The following is a 21,796-nucleotide window of genomic DNA, read 5'->3' as shown; positions in this document are numbered from 1 at the left end:
GCCTGTTCGCGCCACCGTCTCCACGCCGCCCGCGCCGTGCTGCCGGATGGTGAAAATTGTTTTTTGCATTTTTAGAATTTTTTATATTTATTTAGGATTTTTGGCGGTGGAATTTATTTTTAAAAAAACTCGAACAGAACTGGGCCGAAGCCCAGCCGGCCTGTTCGCGCCACCGTCTCCACGCCGCCCGCGCCGTGCTGCCGGCGGACTCCGCGAGGAGTCCGGCTCGGACTCGCCGTCGCCTGCCCCCTCACACAAGTACCCCCCCCCCCCCCGCCCCCGCCGAGGCCTTTATATAGCTAGCCGCCGCCGCCTCCCTCCCCCACTCAACCTCGCCGCCGCAGCCGCGCTACCCCCGCCAGTCGTCGCCGCCTGCCCGCATCGCGCCACTGCTGCGCGTAGTCGCCGCCCGAAGCCGCGCAGCTAGCCGCCGCCCACTGCCGTCACCGCCGTTCGGGTCTGCGCTGCCGCCGATCGGTTTATTTCCGGTTCTCGTCGGTTTATTTCGGTAAACCCTAGATCTAGATCGGGTTTTTTATATAGCTGGTTTTTCTGGGTTTTTCGTCGGTTCAATCGGTTTTTCTCGGTTTAGATCTATTCCGCGAACTTCGTTCGTTTAGATCTAATAACGAACGATATCGTTCGTTAGCCTCTGTTAGCGGATGTTCGTCCGATAGATTTTTCTTTTTCTGTTTTATTTTCGCTAGGGACCTATCTGCGATTTCTTTTATCACAGATTAGCCCCTGATTTTCAAACCCTCGCAACTTTTCCACCGTTCGTCCAAATCTAGTGATACCAACGCCAAAATCTTCGTCTCGAAGCCCTCTTTCCAGTTAATCAACTTGAACATGGTTTTGACAATTTAAAATTTGGTTTCAAGAAGATTTGAATTCGAAGTTCTTTTGATCATAGTTTCAGTTCCGTAGCTCTGATTCGATTGATTCTTTTTGCAAATCGAAGCTCTTTAGTTGAACTTTCAATTTGGACTTTCATATCTGAGTTTTACCCTTGCATCTTTGCTTGATTGCTTATGTATGCTACTGTTTGTTTGTGATAGAGTTTCCGGAGTGCGAAGCGTGCAACTACGAGTCTCTAGGGTTTGTAGATCGTCAGCAAGGCAAGTAACACTTTGATCATATTCCTTTATAACCTAGTTTTTATGCATTAGTTTCAACCCTCAAACATTGCATGAGTAGGATCTCTTAACATGTGGGTATTGGGAAGTAGATGATGAGGTAGAACCTATTGCCCTTTTACTACCAAACCCTGGGAGTTACTTATACGTTATGCTTATACTGCTATGCTATGCTCGTAGACGTGGATTGGTTGAGTGTATCCATGACAGATGTGAGAGTTGTTAATTAAGGGTTAACTTAAGGCGTCTACTTAAATACACATCTGGGTGGATTGGTTGCGGGCATCTGGAGAATTCAGTGTTGTCCTAGGATATCCCGGAGTACCCGTGTGATCATCTTATGGTTCGCCACCCATGCTCAAAGGGATCATAAGATTATTCATGCTAGAAACTTCTGTGTGCAGCCACAAGCCATTATGGGCTCTGACATAGTTGAGTATGTTGCGTGACCTCTTTAAGTGGTAGGCTAGCAGATGTAGGGGAAAGTAGGTGTAGCTGTCTACCCTGAGTAAAGAGTTAATTCTTCTGAAAGAATGTGTCTCGGTCATCCATTTCTCAAACACCATGTAGTGCGAGAAAAGCAACGGAGGAGATCGAGTCTTGTGGGGAAAAGTGCGCAAACCTCTGCAGAGTGTACAAACTATTCATGGTTAGCTGTGTCCTCGGTTATGGACATCTTGAGTATCTGGTTCTTGGATTATCATGTTGATCTCATCACTCTAAATTAATTTGTTAGGTTATTAATACTGCTTAATTGGGATTGAGTTTGAGGAACCTTCTCAATGTTTATCAACTACCATGATACTTAAACAAAATACATTCCTTTGTTGTAGGGAAAAATTGTCTTTTCGCAAAAGACATTATAATTGTAGAGCCTCCACGAGCCAAATATGCATATAGTTATAGTTGTTACCTATTCTTTTGCTCTACAGTGTTATTTCGCCAGCATATTCCATGTGCTGGCCCGTTTTCGGGCTGCAACATATTATGTTGCAGACTTTTCAGATGAAGAGTAAGGTGCGCTAGGTCGTTGTCGTGTACTCAGCTATGCTGTTGGAGTTGATGGACTCACTTTATCTTCCAAGTCTTCCACCGTTATCGTATTTAGATGGCCTTAAGCCATATTTTGTATTAAGTTCTCTCTTGAGACTATTGATGTAATAAGTGTGTGATTGCTACTCTGTTATAAATCCTTCAAAGTACTGTGTGTGTCAGCATTACCAATCCAGGGATGACACTTATGCACAGAGATTTGATTGTTTGAGGTCGGATCGCTACATCCATGTTCAGCGCATCAGCGCGAGCATTTGCAGCTGATGAGCTGAATTGCATTCCTTTCCTAATATCAGTTTGAACCTTGTAATCTTCGAATTTGAGCCATATAACTCCTGGAATTTGAACCGTGTAACATTTTGAGCTTTTGTGGTACAATTGTTGACATGGCATCGTATGAGACTCGTATATTGCTCGCACTATTTTGACCTTAATATGCAATGGTCTTAGATTTTATTAACCATTCTCGAATGAGTTTACCTTGTCGATCTCACAGCACACGATCCGTATAGCTAACTCGATTCCGATCTTCGACATTATTGCACACAGTTGGTTTCTTCCACCATGTGCACTGTAGAGCACAGAATTAATTATCGCACTCGAGTGTCCATCATCACCATTATGTGTAACTTTGGCCTCATCACCCAAGGGTAAACTTATGATCGAAGTCATTCCACACACTTTGTTTTTACAAAGCTTTTTGCCAATAAACGCCCACGATTTGTCCCTCTTCTAGCCGACGCGTGGACAAACTAGCTGGGCGGGAAGCTTGCGCGGTAAACAGTGCGGTAGCACGGGAACAGGCTCTTCGAGCCCATGCTTGGGGTGCGGTGTTGTCAAGCATGCACTGAATTCTGGAATCCTCCTCTATGAACGCCATGACAAGACGTGACGATTACAGGCCGGCTGGCCCCCATTTATTACAGCGGCCATTTAACCTACCCTTGTGTCTCTTCAACCTTTCGATCGGGCCCCACCATTGCAAGAAGCACACCCACCACGAGAAATTCTTAGAGGGTATCCTGCACGGCTCCAACGGCGCTGTGAGTGGCTACTGACGACGAGCAGCAGTTCACCATGCGTGTCATGGTGGACATCCACAGAAGGTTCATGGACCTCTCGGTGGTGTACACCAATGACCCGGTCTGGGTGAAGCACTCCATCCACATCATGGAGCTCTTGCTTGCCAAGAAGTACAAGGTGGTCGGGTTCAACCTCGAGTACACCCGTGCTCATGTCGTGTCTCATCCCAAGGTCACCGTGGCCCAGATGTGTGTGCGCCACAACGTCCTCGTCTACCACTACTGCCTGGCCACAAGGCCTGGCGAGCGTTGCTCCATGTTTGTCAACAGCCCCCACTACATGTTCGCTATGGTGGACATCACCAATGATGTAAAGGCACTCGAGAATACGGGCATCGCCTACCAGAATCTTATCGACATCCAGGGCCAATACAAGATCAGAGGTAGCAAGGAGCATGAGAATGACTCACTGGTTCACCTTGCCAAGGCCATCATCGACCCCTACTACAGAGACATGAAGGATTCGTGCAACAAGGACAAGCGTGCCTGGCACTCGGCCTGGATGGAGAAACTCGACAAAGCTCATGTCGTGTACGCGGCCAAGGAGGCGTACACGAGCTACAACATGTACATGCGGATCGTTGACATGAGGAAGTCCCTCCTTTCCCAAAACGGCCAGGGATCCAGCTGGAAGCAGAGCAATGGCAAGCGTCGTCGCAACAATAAGTAGATGATTAGATCCTCGTTTCTCCTACTTTAGTATGCATGTAATTGCTTTCTTTGGTGTGTGGAAATGTTATGTGTGTAGTCACTTGTGTAATTGTATACTTAATTTGGTTATGCAATGCTGTCTTTTTAAGTATATATGTTGATGCTGTAGACAGAGCGTAGATGTTGTGTGGAGAAAGAAAATCACATCACACACGGACTGGACAATGGAACCCGTCATTTATGTTTTCATCAATCACTCACAATTGTATACCAGGGATCGTTTGCTCACAACACACACGGCTTGTTAGCAGTAATCATCTGTGTTGTTATCGGTCTTCGCACACGTCTTCGATTACAGACCTGTTTGCCTCGTATCACACACATCTTGTTCATTTGAATCATTTATGTTCTCATGTCTCAATGCAAACAGTTCATCCGAGTGAACCGCGTGTCGTATATCGCACACACTTTGATCTGGCTGGCCGTTTCTTTTGTGTGGCCTAATCACAGACAGTTCATCTGAGTGAACCGTATGATGTGTATCGCACATGCCTTCATCTGGCTGCTCGTTTCTTTTGTTCCTCCTCATCGCAAACAGTTCATTGAACTGAACCGTATGCCCTTCATCGCACACGCAAATAAAACTTGAATCATGTTTGATGCATCCGTCATCGCAAACATTTTATACATTTCTAACGGTTTTCATACAGCACCGTTTGCGATTATTGCATCGCACACAGTTTCTCGAAGGGTCTCTGATCGTAGCGTTGTGTTAGCACCATCCTGCAGTAGTGTCAATACCTATCCATGAATTGTTGATGATGCGTCAGATCCTGAGCGTTTATTGACTCTCTGAGACAATCCATGTAGTAAACCAGGTTCTTGTTTGGAACAATGAATACGAAGATCCAGTGAGTGCTACATATTAAGAAAGCCATGAACTTACGAATTATGTCATAATCTGAAAAACAATTAGTGTATGCATGGTTGTTTATTTGACTTACCATTCATGATATGGCTAGAGAAATGATTTTGCATGGGACGTGTTTTTGAAGATACGGACGACCGTGTTAATGGCCCACTCCCGTTCATTCTTACCATGTAATGTTGTGACATTTGCTAATGCAGGATCTATGAAACACACACACTCCCTTTTTCTTCTCTGTGCGTTCAATCCCCTGAGAAGAATAAAATGCAGTTCATTGTTTATCATTTACAACCTTGTATGGAGAAGTTGATCAAAGCTTGGTAAGTACTTACAAAATCAGGCATCTAACAAGAGTGGCATCGAGCTTGTTGAAGTTCAATAAGAGATGTAAGTCCTCGAAATTCACACTAATGGAACGAGGATCGAGTCAGAAATGATATCGGTTGTAGAAGACTAGCAGAACATGATGACCTGCTAACATTTAATCCATGCAACATTTATGTAACTAGCGAAAACCGGAGCTGCACTCATCAAAGTATTCACCAACAAGAAATTACTGGCCATGGACGTAATTGTGTGCTTCAAGTATGTCTGCTTTATTTTTAGCAAGCACCAAATCTATTTTTGCATCATTCATGCCTTCAGAAATTATTACTCTCCAATTCGAACAACTTGATGTTAATTTGGTTCTAGGCGATGAGTGCTTTAAATAAGAGGCAATCGTTCTCATTCCTCTTTGCTCTTTGGGCACGCTTCCCCATGGGTGTAGCCTTTTGCCCACTTCCTTCTTGGTACTTGAAGCACTTCGGGTCCAAGGTCTAGATGGTTGAAAGGTAGACTACAGAGCAGATGGTAAAGTTTCAATGGACTGCTTAGCATGCGGTTTGGCTATGCCGGACTGCTGAGCTGGCAGTGCTGCTGTGATGGACTGCTGGGTTGTAGGAGCAGAGGCATCAGACTGCTGACCATGCGTTGAAGCTATGTCGGGTTTCTACGCAGGTGGTGCCAACTTGTCAGTGTGCTGAGGAGGTCGTGCCAACGTGTTAGTTTGCTGAGCAGGCAGTGCTGACACATTGGTATGCTGATCACGCGGCTGTTGACTGATGGACTGATAAGCAGTCGGTTCTAAACCTACAGACTGCTTAGCGGGAGGTTTCGAAGCATCAGGCTACTTAGGAGTCCGTTCCACTAAGTTGGTTTGCTGAGCATGTGGTGCAGTTGGGTCTCCCCTCGCTGCTTCAGCGCCCGGCATCTAAAATAGTGGTGTGTCTTCAGCAGTTGTAGTCCTTGCCACTGGCTTCTCTGGGGCGGACGATGACATGGCCTGTACGGCACCAAGTCTGGCGGACTGATCACAGGTTGATGCATCAGCCGTCGGATTACGAGTATTAGGTTCCTTGGGGGAAGCACACAAGAGTTGTTGTGGTAATGAGAGCATCACTAGTTGAGGGGCGACATTGGTTGCTCTTGGCAGGGCTTCAGGGATCTCATCCATAAAGTCTATTTCCTATCGTGGCCACTAGATGTGATATAACAGTGTTTCTCCCAAGGTCCTATGCTCATCAAAGTCCCCTAGGACATTCTTCAAGGCAAATTCATTGAATCCAGGCTTTTACTTCAGTCATGTAGCACTTCACACAGCTTGGCTTCAATGGCACGTTGTCCAACAAGAGGCCCTCTTCCAAGAAGGGTGGGCAAACCCAAGCTATTGCACATTTGAATGTACCTTCATAATGTGTAAGCATGCCCTTCAGTCTATCTTTCATTCCAGATAGATCAGATATAGCATCATCATGAGCAGTTGTAGTCTCAGTGTCCCTGGGGCCAGCTGATGCACAACTACTCTTGTGTGGTGTTGTCGTGCAATAACAAGCATCCTCCATACCCGCCTCCCCTCCCATCCACTGGCTATCTGTCAATGTTAGATTCTTCTGCATCATCATTGACTCCTTAATTTCCTTTTGAACATTCGTATACATGTCTTTCCTCAACCTTCCATAGAATTCATTTTGCTTCATTTCACTCCTCACTTTTTTCATGTTGAGCCTCTATTCTTTGCTAAGTGTGAAAGCCCTCTTGTGCGGGACATTAACACCTATACCCCTTGCATGTCAGGGGGCTCTCTTGTTTCCAGAGCATCGGACAGAATGTCACATGGCCCTGGGTTCCTGTAGAACCTTCTAGGGATCTTGGAAGCCTTTAACATCACGCGATATAGTTATTCGTCATGTGAGTTTTCAAAGTAATAAGTTCCATCATCATGCCTCCTTGCACATGCCCGCAAGTAGTCTCTAGCGTGTTCACCCCCGATTTCAGAAAAGGCCAGTTTCCCACCCGCAGCTACTGCTTCTTTGTCCTCTTGGTCCCATATCAGTTTCATGCCGTAGTATCCTCTCACACCCATATGGTGGGGGTGTGTGTTCCTCTTCTGAAGTTCTGATTGCTTGGCACTCTTCTTAGCAAACTCTCTAGTTGCCCTGCCCCTTTTGAATTCTGCCCAGTCTGCCTTTCTAATTTGGGGGTATGCAGGGATTGGGTCCTTGCCTTCACTCAAGTACTTCTTGTATAGCACGTGCTTCTAGTTTCTCCAAACATCCCATGCCTTCTTCAGCGCAGCGTGTTCCACCTGCATTCTCCACTGCTTTGGAACATTGAAGTGATCCATGATCACCCGGACTATCCTTTGCCAAGTTTCTATGTCAGCCTTTCAAAACCCCAGAAGATTAATGTTGAGCCTTGCCCTGCCAACAAATCCACACACACTCCTGAACCTCGTGCATGCTTTATCTGGCTTAGTTGGAGCCCAAGACTTTAAATTGATGTCGGTTACTTCATATACACCTTTAGGCTGGTGTGTGGGCTTCCTTGGAGCATTCCTCCGTGTCCTGACCAGAAGGGTAATTGTTGCAGCTCTATCCTGTTCCAGATTACTTGATCCCTCACCATCTGCTGGAGAACTAGGGTTGTCGGACTCAGATGAAGATACATCGCCTGAAGCCTGAGTGTTGTCGCTGCTACTCGGCATCTACAGATAACACATGCGAAACTCAAGAAAGGATGATAAGCATAAAGCTAACAACTTGGTATCAAGTTGTCTAAACATGTCATGCAATAATTTAGAAAAAGTACGGGTAATTTGTTAAGTCTGTGTGACTCAAGCGCCCACGACCTATAAATCGGCAGTAACTTATTGGAACAAATATAGCTTATATGTATTAGTTAGAAAGGTAGATAATGAACATATATGCGCTCTCCGTTATTTATAGCCGATTTGGGAACATACCGAACGAAATAGGAAGAGGAATTGGGAGGAAATATGCCTCACCGTGATAGAGAGCAATAACTAACAGGTTTCTTGTGCAAACCCATCAGGACCATAGCAGAAGTGAGGGTTACATGATCGATATGCTCGAGCGTGGCTGGCGAGCAAACAAAGACGTAGAGGGGCGGGCAACCGTGTGTTGGGAACGGAGTGGAGGTAGGTTTGACGCCGAAGAGTGAGCACGGGTTGAGCAAGCCGGCGCCAGAGAGGGTTCTGCTTTGGATTTGGGGGAGGGGGAGCTGGCAATGGAGATTGGGTGGACTATTGAGTGAAACATGGGCGGGCGGTGGGGGTGTTGGCGGCCTAGGTGAAAAGGGTGAAAAAAGATCCCTAGTCACCGCGTGGAAAGGCCTATGCAAACGGTTGCCTCCTCATGTGCACAAACAGCATAATTTCGTTTGAAATGAAGACATGAGTTCATCATTTCGCCTCTAATTTTTTTCCATGGTAAGCAATCACCTTTATACCACAAGTTTGATTTGCTGCTGCATTTCAGGTCTCTTGTGCTATATTTAAGCCATATTTGAAATTTATCATGCATTTTGGCATATAAATCAAATCCTAGCCGGAAGTGTATGTGCTGACGAAAGGGATGAGGATTACCGTTCGATCTGGGAGCATCCAACGGTGCAGACATATGGTTCGTGGGGTTTGGGTTCTCGCCAATCAGAACGCACGACTCAGATCATGCGCGCAGCAGGGGGCTTCGGCCATGGTTTGGTAGGCACATGGATTTCGTGAGTGAACCATCATATTTGCAAACATTTACATGAACTAACCGCATATTTCCGTTTGAACAAAAACATGAGTTCATCATTTCACCTTGAATTTTTTTTCCACGGTAAGAAATCACCATCTTACCCTAAGGTTCGATTTTCTAGTGCATTTGAGATCTCGTTTGCTATATTTGGGTCATTTTTTTCATTTACCATGTCGCAACTATACGTGGTTATTAGCAAGATCATTTGTGTGTCGCTTTGCGAGTTTTCATTCATTGTCCGAGAAACGGGAAAAAATTCAAACAGTTCGGCCGCAGGGTGCGGCCAGAGGTGTCGGCCTTGTTGGCATTTTAATTATAGGAAATGCATATAGAGTCCAGAAATAATGAAAATTAGTGTGTCACTGTGGCGTGCTCTCACGATCCCATGGAAACATTTCGGGAAAGTTTGGCACAAGTTTTGATGCTCGCACCTTCCAAACCGGAGCATCTCACAACAAGGATCATAGCATCCAAAAGGAGACGCGGCACTTCGAACTCCAAATCATCGGTGACTACATCGTTCCACCTCAAAAAAATTCACAGCAAACAATCATGGATATACCCTAGGTTTGATTTTCTGGCCCATTTTAGGTCTCGTCTGTTATATTTAAGTTGTTTTTTTCATGTAGTGTAGATAAGATCAAAAGGGATGAGGATTGTCGTTCGATCTAGGAGAAAAATGACTCAAATATAGAATTTAACATGCATTTGTGCATATAAATAAAATCACAATCGGAACTGCATCTGATGTCGAAAGGGATGAGGATTGCCGTCCGATCTGGGAGCATCCAACGGTGCAGACATACGATCCGTGCGGTTTGGGTTGTGGCCAATCAGAACGCATGACTCAGATCACATGCGCAACTGGGGGCATCGGCCATGGTTCGGTAGGCACACATCTTTCGTGAGTGAACCGTGTGCTATTTCAAAACATTTACATGAACTAACAACATATTTTCATTTGAATGAAAATAAAGTTCATCATTTCGCCTCAAATTCTTTTCCACGGTAAGAAATCACCATTGTACCCTAAGGTTCGATTTTCTGGTGCATTTGAGATCTCGTTTGCTATATTTGAGTCATTTTTGCATTTATCATGTCGCAACTACACGTGGGTGTCAGCAAGATCATTTGTGTGTCGCTTTGCGAGTTTTCCTTCATTGTTCGAGAAACAAGAAAAAATTCAAACAGTTCGACCGCAGGGTGTAGCCAGAAGCATAGGCCTTGTTGGTATTTTAATTACACGAAATGCATATAGAGTCCGGAACTAACGAAAATCAGGGTGTCACCATGGCATGCTCTCACGATCCCACGGAAAAAATTGGTAAATTTTGGCACAAGTTTTGATGCTCGCACCTTCCAAACCGAAGCATCTCACAAGAAGGATCATAGTTTCCAAAAGGAGGCGCGACACTTCTAACTCCAAATCATAGGGGACTACATCATTCCGCCTCGAAAAACAAATTCACGGTAAATAATCATGGATATACCCTAGGTTTGATTTTCTGGCCCATTTCAGGTCTCGTCTGCTATATTTAAGTCATTTTTTGCATTTAGTGCATATAAAGTCAAACTCAATTACAACTACATGTGGGTGTTAGTTAGCAAAGAAGGTGTACAAATAATTTGTGTGCCGCTTTGCAAGTTTTCATCCATTGTCCGAGAAGCGGGGAGAAGTTTCAAACATTTTAGCCACGAGGCGTGGCCACCAGTGTAGGCCTAGTTGGTATTTTAATTATAGGAAATTCAGATGAAGTTCGGACATCATCAAACTCGGTGTGTGCCCGTGGCGTGTCCTCACGACCCCATGGAAAAAATTGGTAAAGTTTGGCACAAGTTTTGATGATCGCTCCTTGGAAACCGAGCATCTCACAAGAAGGATCATGGTTTGCAAAAGGAGACGTGTCAATTCAAACTCCAGTGGCCAGTGATTTCATCGTTTGGCCTCATAAAAATTTCCATGCTACGCAATCACCATTATACCACGGGTTTGATTTTATGGCGCATTTCAGGTATCGTTTGCTATGTTTAAGAATTTTTTTGAATTTAACTTGCATTTTGTGCATATAAATAAAATCACAACCGGAACTGCATGTGTTGTCGAAAGGGATGAGGATTGTTGTTCGATCTGGGAGCATCCAACGGTGCAGACATACGATCCGTGGGGTTTGGGTTCTGGCCAATCAAAATGCACGACTCAGATCGCGCGTGCGGTTTGGTCAGCACACGGCTTTCATGAATGAATCGTGTGCTTTCGCAAACCAGATTGCATATCTTCTATTCATACATACTAGAGTGAGATCAATTGAGTGTGCTACCTCTATGGTATAATAATAATAATAATAATAATAATAATAATAATAATAATAATAATAATAATAATAATAATAATAATAATAATAATAAACAGTTCAAATTCATTGCCTGAACTGACAGCATATCAAGGCCAACATATTAACAGTTCACATCAAGAGAAAACTGGGCATAACTCACAAATTCAGTACACGCGGCAATTATAAATTGAACGAATTAAGTTGCAGGGTAGGCATAAAAAATAGTCTTATGGCTTAATTCCCATGTACATGGGGGTACTGGGATCATTACATTGACACCGAATGAACTTGGGTTTTCTGGTGATTTTACGCTTCTCTGTTTAAGGGTTGCGTGATCCCTTGGCTGGCAACTCATCAAATTCATCGTACTCGTCCTCATCTGCAACATCCTCGACACCCAGTACCCTCCTCTTCCTATGCATCACTACATGGAAGTTCTTATATAAGGGGTCTTCCACGTAGAAAATCTGGGTAGCATCACTGGCAAGAATGAACGGGTCCGCCTGATACGCCATCGTTGTCCTATTAACATAGGTCTTCCTGTAACCATCAACCTTTACCTGACTAAGAGGGATCCATGTGAACCTGAATAATGCCACCTTAACTTTCACATAGTTAAGGTCCCAAATCTCTTTGATGGTTCTATAGTATACCCTTTTATCAGCTTCATTTACAGTCATACATTATATTCAAACAGAGATATTCTGATATGAGGTCTTCCCATCATGTTACACGGTGTAGGACGTGTAGCCATTTATGTCATATGCTTGGTACATCAACACCATAGGTGATGGCTTTTGTGCCAACCATGTAGCAATGTCATCCATGGATCCTTGTGCCAAACGATTCCTCGGCCATCCGGCGTAGTTCTTAGCGTGCTCCTTCATCTCCACATCTAATGGATACACCATTGTCAAGAATCTTTGGTGTATCTCGGCCAAGTGTTCGTCAGCATAAGCACTGAGAACTGGGCTGTTAAGTAGTACCGTCAAATGGGCTTTGTCGGCAAATTCTCCGGGTGTAGCCTTTTGCGTGCCAGGAAGGACCGGCTTACCTTTCATCCTTCCCTCGTGGCAAGAGAGGTGAAAACCTATAGGTCTTTGTTTCATGTATTCGGTGAACAACTCAACCACCTCCTCTGTGGTATAACCTTGTAGGATGCTTGCCTCTGGATGGTTTCGGTTCTGATAATAGCGCTTCAGTATTCCCATGAACCGCTCGAAGGGATACATGTTGCAAAGAAACACAGGACCACAATACTTTATCTCTTCAACGAGGTGCACAATGAGATGGACCATGACATCAAAGAATGACAGTGGGAAAACATCTCTAGGCTAGACAATATTCTTGCAATATCCTCCTGCATATGATCTAACTATTCAGGATCTACAACTTCCTGCCATAGTTTGTTGAAGAAATCACAGAGCTCAATGAGTGTGTTCTTATATCTTTGTCCATCAGATTCCTGATGGCCACCGGGAGGATTTGTGTCAACATTACATGGCAATCATGTAACTTCATGTATCCCAACTTCATTTCACCTGAGCTCACATCCACGAGACTTCTGATGTTTGCGGAGTAGGAAGAGGGTGTCTTAACTCACAACAAATAGTTGAAGAACTCTGTTGCTTCTTTTGTATTGAAATTGTAACTCTAGCGTGCGTGGAGGAATTTGTTATCATCTTCTGCTTCACTCTTGCATTTTTATTGATCACCAAGCATATCGAGTCGTGCACCGTCACCATCCTTTGTCTTACCTTTAATCTTGAGCATAGTACCAAGGATGCTTTCACATATGATCTCCTCTACATGCATGACATCAATGCAGTGACGTACAAGTAGAATCTCCCAGTAAGGTAATTTCCATAACACCGATTTCTTCTTAAACACTTGATTCATGGGTGTTTGTTTCACCGTCAAAGCGTGGTTCTTGCCAAGCACAACATTAATTTGTTTAGCCATTTTGTGGACCACCTCCCCAGCATAAGGTCTTGGTCCCAAACCTACCTCTGCCGTACCATCAAATTCAGCTTTCATCTTTCGGTATGGGTGATTTCTCCATAAGAACCTACGATGATGCAAATACACGGTTTTGCGCGAGTTGGGAAAAAATCTGCTAGTTGTCCTATCCATGCATCTGACACACCCTACATCTCCCTTTGTTTTCTGCCCAGATGTTTTGCCTAATGCCGACATATCTTCAACGGGGTGCAATAGCATCACATGTAGATCGAAAATCTCCTTTTTGTAAGCACCATAACATTTTATAGCAGGCTCTTTTACCCACAGTGTCAGCAGTTCTTCTACCACTAGCTGAAAGTAAATGTCAATGTCATTTCCAGGTTGCTTCGAGCCTTTGATAATCATTGAAATCATAATGAATTTTTTCTTCATACACAACCAAGGAGCTAGGTTATATATGCACAGAAGCACTGTCCATGTGCTATGTTTGGTGCTCCTATCACCAAAAGGATTCATCCTGTCAGTACACTCCCGAATCCTTATACTTCTAGGATCCTTGGCAAAGTCTTTAAACTTGTTGTCGATTAATTCCCACTGAGCCCATCTTTTGGCTGCCTCGTATATTTATCCGCAGTTTGGTCATCATGATGCCACCACGACCTCTTTGCCTCTCTAGGGTTTGCAAACAAACGCCTCAACCTTGGATTTAAAGGGAAATACAAAACAACCTTGAACGGGATTCTTGTCTTGATCTCATCGTCCAATTTGTACTTGTCCTTTGCTCTCCTGCGCTTGTATTGTGCATGCTTGCATATGGGACATGCACGCAAATCTTTGTACTCACCATGGTAAAATATACAATCGTTCACACAAGCGTGTATCCTATGTACTTCAAGTTCCAATGGGCAAACCATTTTCTTTGCTTTGTTCGTGCTTTTGGGGAGCACATTATCTTCTGGAAGAATTTCTTTGAAAAGACCAAACAACTCTGTGAAGCCCTTGTTTGATAGACCGTTTGCTGCTTTAAATCTGAGAAGCATCACAGTGGCACTAAACTTCGAATATTTCTTTTTGCAACCTGGATACAATTCTTTCTTGGAGTCTGCAGCAATGGTTGGCAGATCCTTGTACCCAATCATATCCTTTTTTGGGCCTTCAAATCTGCAATCATAGCAGCTAAATCTGGCATATCAAGATTGCCATCATCGTCTGCGTCACCGTCTTGATTTTCTAGTGGGGGTTTGGCTTTCTGGTGTTCCATTGGTAGCTTGACGCCTTAGCCCGATGTTATATTCAACATCCATGTGACTCTAACCGGGGTTTGGCATCTCGCAGCCCTGGGTATATTCATCCATGACCTGCTCTTTACCGTGTCTGTTCCAACGTGTATATCCATCCATGAATCCCCGAGAGAGTAAGTGCCACTCGATATATGTAACTTCATGTGACTCTGTATTGGCACAATGACTGCATGGACACATGTTGTAATCCTCATCACCAATTCTCTTCTTTGTACTTTCAGCCAAATTCATGAACTCTGTCACGCCACTGATAAAATCTGAGCTTCTCCGATTCTTCATCCATTTAGATCGTTCCATCTGCACCACACGAAGAGTGATTAAAAACAAAACAATAGCATTAATAACCGGATTAACTGATGCCCAAAGATGCATGCATAAATTACAAGATTTTATTTTCATAATTACTGAGGGCGCTCCATATTGTTATCCAGACATGCAATTAGAAAAATTAATGGCAAGTCAATTTACATGCAGAGTACTACAACACTACCCTTAGGAATAGAATACCTTAATTAAGCCACTCACAGGAAAGAATACCTTAATTAATTAGCCATGCGGCGACCTCCACCCAGCAGACAGAGAAGCGCGATGCGGTGGCATGCCGAGACAACTGGGTCGAGGAGCAAAGCTTAGTGTGGCTACCGCCTGAAGATTGACCTCCACTATCCCACCATCGACCGCGATGGATGTGCTCCAATCAAGCCGCCGCCGACCTTGATGGTTGAGCTCCTCCTATCTCCTGCCGTAGACCGAGGATTGACCTCCTAAGACACCGCCACCGCCTACCAACCAAGGATTGACCTCTTATCTGATAGCCACTGCCTCGGCCGTCGCCACCATCTCTATCTGCAGAGCGGCTGTTTACACTAGGTATTACTGTAACTCAATTATACTGCAGCCCCGTATGTACAGGGTAGTACATCACATACGGTTATGTCAGGCAACTGTGTCTCACCTATGTTGTCTTCTCACACAGTTTGATACGGAAATTGTGTGTAAGTTGTGATACCTAAGACAAACGACATGTATCAACAGTGTGTCGTATACAACATATAGTGCGATAAGTAGTTCACGGCCGTTAGCTTATCCCCATAGTTTCCCCATTTCCCCCAAATCCCTAAATAGCCTCCAAATTCCCTCGCATGGCGCTGCCGTTGGGGAAATGCGGACGAGTGGTACTGATGGTTTCAGTGCGGCAGCTCCTGCTCGTATCGCCGCTCTAGGCAGTGCCGCCACGACGGCAGTCACCGTCGAGCACTTGCATAAGGTTATCAGAAGGCAAGTGTACTACGGTTCTAAATTGTCCTGTCAGGTTCCAATCTATCCCGATCTTTTTAGCATGTCCAAAGTAGCTCCATGCTGAATCCGCCCTGAATGCCCCCCCCCCTCAGGAAAGTGATCTGCCGCCAGATCCAGAGCATGACTCCAGACTCCTTCAACACGAGTTCGACTCTGAGTTTTGCACCACCGAGAAGTACCAAAAGTTGAGTTGTGTGCACGGGCACACTCCCACTCAACATGTATGCATGGAGGGATTCGACATTGGCAGACGGTTTCTCAGTTGCCCCTTAGAGGTTAGTGCTAAGTTCATCATTTTACTTGAGTTAATGCCACCATCATCCTGAATACTACTTAATATTAGCAGGGATACGAGGCTTGTGCCTTTGTTAATTGGCTGGATGAAAAATGGCATGGCAGGGCTCAGAGTGTTATCACCAAGCTCATAGAAGAAAATGTGAAGCTGAAGAAGAAACTGACTGATCTGGAATGTACAATCAGTACGATGAAGAAAGAAAGAGTCAATCACAGGCAATAGATGAAAGCAAGAGACAAGATGTGTAGTTGTGGTTGTCGCATTAGCCATGTTCTATGTGCTGTTTGCAATGATGATTAGGGGTTTTGTTTGATAGTATTGCTAAAGCACATCTAGATGTGCTCTAAGTAATGCACATCTAGGTCATGTGCCATTGATGTTATGCGAAGATTCATGCAGATATTTTCCTTTGTCTTTTTTCTTTTCCTTTGTAGTTTGATTATTACTGGCTTCATCAATAAGAAGATCTCAATATATTGCTTGCTAACTGTCCTACTCCGTTTGTACCAGTGCATAAGTCACATAACGAAAACCAAATAATCTCAAAACTCGTTCCTTGTTTTTTGTCCTGAAAAAAGAAATCGGCTAATAGGAGTCCTTGGGCTAGTATGCATTCAATGACTTCAGACTACTTAGCATAACATGCAATGGTATTGATTACCAAATAATCATCAAGTTCTCTTGTTTTTCCCCACCTAGGTCACCGGTATCAAGTTCCCCCATCCCCCCCCCCCCACTTAGTACTATGAAAATGCTTGTTTCATATTTGGACGCTCAAATGCGTGTGCGTAATTATCATATTGAGAATTGGGAAACCCCAGGAATTTGGAGCAACTGGGTACAAATAATTGCGATTGATTATATCATCGGTTAGATAATACGTCAATCCCCCAATCCAATTGTCATTCCTCTTCTCTGCATACCCCGCTTAAGTGTCCACCATCTTCATAGTCCTCGGCCGATCGCGCTACACACTTGCACACACTCTGCAATCTCGCTTTCTTGCTGTTTTTATACGTACCGCAGCCATGTCGATCCACGGCGAGGACGACAGTTCTGCAAGCAGTCTAGCGCTTGATGATAGGTCAACATCGGAATCATCCTGCTCGTCTTCCTTGAGTCTGGTGTTGAGCCCAGACCTCGACTATATCCAGATCCTGGAAGGGATGCCGCCTTCGGAGTCATCAAACGACAACCAGATGGACGAGGAGCCGTGGGAGGACGAAGAAGAGGACGATGATGATGAGGAGGAGGAATGGTCGAACGAGGAGGAGGACGACGACGATGATGATGGAAGCGGTGATGAAAAGCCAGCGGTCAGCGGCAAGAAGCATCCTCACCAAGAAGATGTCGCGGGGCCATCCAACAACAACAACAAGGACTAAATTAAGCAGACTGTATACACTACAAAAATACATCCATGACATTTTGGACCGAACGAAAAAAAATTATGTCATACTTATGACACTTCAATGACAATAATTGTGACAAAACACGGTATCATCATAGATGTGGTGGGGTCCTACTTCTATGACAAAAAATCATGACAGAAAATGGGCTTTTCGTCCTAGGCGGGCTGGAGACGCAGTTGCATGACATTCTATGGGCCGTCCATGACGGGAAAAACTGTGGTAGAAGAGAGGGCGAGGAAAATATCGGGGTGTTCCCGATTACGGTGGGTGGTCGGGGCCGAGCGATGTGTGTTTCTCTCGTACATGCACGTGCGTGGGTGCGAGGCATTGGGCTCTAACTGAACCCGAGCGATTGCACTGCAGGCTATGCTTTACTGAACCTGAGTGATCGATCGATGGCTATTAACTGAACCCGATCGAGTGATTCCTTCGCTACTGCTGCTAACTGCCGATCGATGCTGCCTCTGGATGAACAGTGAGCGTAGCTGGGGGGTTTGGATGAACAGTTCCCAGTGGGGGTGGATGAACAGGACCCCGTGGTGTTGCCTCTGGATGAACAAGACCTCGATCGATCGAGCCGGTTGGGGCTGGATGAACAGGACCCCGTGGAGGGATGGATGAATAGGACCACCCGGTGGAGGGCAGGATGAACAGTAGATGGTGGAGGGCTGGATGAACAGTAGCCCGTGGAGGGGTGGTTGAACAAGAGCCCGTGGAGAGGGCTGGTTGAACAGTAGCCGGTGGAGTAGCGTGCGGTGGACGATGGATGAACAGGAGCCCGTGGATGAACAGTCGCAGGTGGAGGCTGGAGGAGGTCGACGGTGGATGAACAGTAGCCCGTGGAGGCTGGAGGGGGTCGACGGTGGAGATGAACAGTATCCCGTGGAGTCCCGTTTTGCAGTACGCCACACCCCTCCCGACGAACAGGACCCCTGTTTCGACCGTAGCACTCCAACACAAGTCTGTTTCCTCCATTTTGCGGTACGCCACACCCCTCCTGATCAACAAAACCCCCGTTTCGACCGTAGGAGGTCTGTTTCCTCCGTTTTGCAGTATGTCATACCCCTCCTGATGAACAGGATCCCGTTTCGACCATGGCCGGTTGAACACAAGGTCGTTTCCTCCGTTCTGCGGTACGACAGGCCTCGTTTCCATCGGCTGTTCCGTCCAAGCCCTCCCGATGAACACGACGACGCATTCCGTTTCGACCCAGCCGGTTGGCTCCCCATGAACACGACGACGACATCGTTTCTTCGTTCCGACCCAGCCATGTACACGAGCGCTGGCCGTACGTACGCGTGAGTAGGCGTTCGAGACCCTGCCCGTATGTACGTACGTGGTCGTATTTACTTTCTTGCACCCTGGTCGTTGTACGTACGTGTACATGCTACGTGTGCGCCTCTGCTACGACATGTGCGCGCCTCTACATCGAACAGTATGTACATACACGTTCGCGACCAGAATGACAACGCTACATACGCTTCGACCAGGTGGGTCCCGACTGTCAGGCACATCCTTGCGTGCGAAGATGTAGCTGGTGGGTCCCAGCAGTCAGGGGGCGAATCGTTTTTTTCGGACGCACTTCCTTGCGTGCGAAGATGTAGCTGGTGGGTCCCAGCAGTCAGGAGGAAACGTTTTTTCACAAAATACGGTGGCCCGTCCGATGGGTCCCCACTGTCAGGTGGAGGAATAATTATTTTGCACGTAATAAGGAGGAACTTCCTTGCTACGGCTGTGGACCCAGCTGTCAGCCTCTCCACATACAGTCCAGGTCCGATGGAAGCCGTTCCTTGACCACGTTGACCATGCCGCGCTGAGAGCACCAGGGCGGTGGACGATGGCGAGGCCTAGGAAGGCGACGACGTAGAGCCGGGGAAGACACGGCAGTGGATTCCCACGCGTAGAGGAGTACGAGGGTTCACTGGTTCCCTGCGGTGTGAGGCTGCCATCGCCGCAGAATAACAGGGGGTGTGGGTGAGTAGAGGGATGGCCTGGCCTGCGGTGGGAATAGTAGGGGAGGTGAGGCCTCCGCGGCAGCACAGCCGGCCACGGGAGGCAGGAGCATGCGGCACGACCGATGTTGCTTTGGGCGGCTAGAGCAGGAAGACCAGAGGTTGAAGAAGCACTACGGCCGTTGGATGGACATTGTACGGTCACTAGAGCTAGAATCGTTCATATTGACTAAGTTGACAAAGCACTCCGTCCGCGTCAACTTAGTAGGCCCACAAGTCAGCCTCCCACCAAGGTGGGTCCCAACCAGCAGGGGAGTATTCATTTTTTTGTGCGTAATAAGGAGGCACTTCCGGTGGGTCCGAGCTGACAGCGGGGGGAACGTTTTTTCGCGAAATACGGTGGCACGTCTGGTGGGTCCCAACAGTCAGGGGGAACGTTTTTTTGCCAAATACGGTGGCCCGTCCAGTGGGTCCCTCCTGTCAGGTGGAGGAATAATTATTTTCGCGTAATAAGGAGGCACTTCCTTGTGGCTGCCGTGGACCCAGCTATCAGCCTCTCCATGATAGTACTCTTCTGATGGAAGTCGTTCCTTGACCATGTTGACCACGCCGCGCCGAGAGCACCAGGGAGGTGGATGGCGATGAGGCCTAGGAAGGGGACGACGCGGAGCCGGGGAAGACGCAGCAGTGGATGCCCACGCAGAGAGGAGTACGAGGGTTCACTGGTTCAGCTGCGGTGTGAGGCTGCCATCGCTGCAGAATAATAGGGGGTGTGGGTGAGTAGAGGGATGCCCTGGCTAGTGGTGGGAGTAGTAGGGGCAGTGAGGCCTGCACGGAAGGCGGGAGCAGGCGGTCCCACCGGCGCTGGATTTGGCGGCTGGAGCAAGAAGAACAGAGATTGAAGAAACACAACGGCCATTGGATTGACATCCAACGGTTACGTCTGCTAGAATTGTTTGTTGACGTATATAATAACTAAAAAAATCTTGCATATGTGTCAACTTAATAGGCCCATAAGTCACCATTCCCTCTTTTTCTAATAATTAATATATAGCTCATTGCGACTTCTTATGTAATTTATTGCAGTTCATTTTTTTGGTTGGCCAGGGCCAATTTTGCATATTTCTGTGGGTTCCAAACTATTTTTAATACCGAAATGTCGAGCCAGATTTAAAGTACTTTGAAGATATATTTAAATTAGGTTAATGCCCAGTGAAATAGGAATCCGAAAATGTGAAAAAAATTCAGAAATTATAAAGTAATTGCCAATTTGTCATCTGTTTTATATTTACAACCAATTTCATATTACTTTCAAGATTTGCAGGCGTCTTGAAAGAGTTGCAGCCCATCAGGGCGTAGAAAAATAAATAGGCCTGGATTGGGTATTCTTCAGAAAAAATAAACTGGGCTCATTTTCACAAAGAAAAAATAGCTGGGCTGGTCACATGGTGAACATAAAGTATAAGCCTGGGCTAGACGGGCCACAGCCCAGTTCAAACCCTGCTCCGTCTCAATAATAACAAAAAAATACTGCTCGAGCAACTACGTCCCATGTGTCAGCTGATCTTGTGATGTTCTCTTGTCTATTGACTATATACGCTCACAATGTCGTGGGTCCCAGATGTCAGGAAAACACTAGGAGGAAGCATTTTATTTTTCCTTACGCTGACATGGTGGGCCCGTACTGTCATCCTCTCCACGTACTTCTGTCGATTCCTGTTGTTTGTTCACCATGTTGACAACGCGAGAGGACGGCGTGGCGACGAGCGCACCAAAGCGTGCGGAGGACGAGGCGAGGCCTCGGATTTTGGTGTTAACGATTTAGGAGACGGTGGGGCGGCGATGTGTTCGCTGAGGCGCAGCCAACCGTGGGAGGCGGAAGCAGGCGGCCCCACTGGCACTGGTTTGGTTTTGGTGGCTAGAGGAAGACAGGACTGGAGAAACACGACAGACTGTAAAAGCAGCAGGAGTACTTAACAACCTTAACTGAAACCAGCAGGGGCACTTAACAACCATAGATGAAAGCAGTATGAGTACTTATACAGGTTCAACCGTACAAAGCACACCTCGAATAGTGCTACTTTTCCTACAGTTAACCAAGGGTGAGGCCGCCAAGCCCCAGGACAAGGCCCAGGCGCCAGCCCGCGCATCCACAACCTTCTGAAAGCGGCTTCATCTCGCAATGTGGTCAATAAACAGGATATTCGCTTTAGAGCCATGGAAAAGCAGGAAACATAATCTGTTGTCCTATTCTCCAAGATGGATGGGCCTTCATTATTTGAGACCACCCATGAATAAGTATCTTTTCAC

The sequence above is a fragment of the Triticum aestivum genome, chromosome 4A (assembly GCF_018294505.1).
Source record: "Triticum aestivum cultivar Chinese Spring chromosome 4A, IWGSC CS RefSeq v2.1, whole genome shotgun sequence".
Lineage (NCBI taxonomy): Eukaryota > Viridiplantae > Streptophyta > Magnoliopsida > Poales > Poaceae > Triticum > Triticum aestivum.
This window is presented reverse-complemented; position numbering follows the sequence as displayed.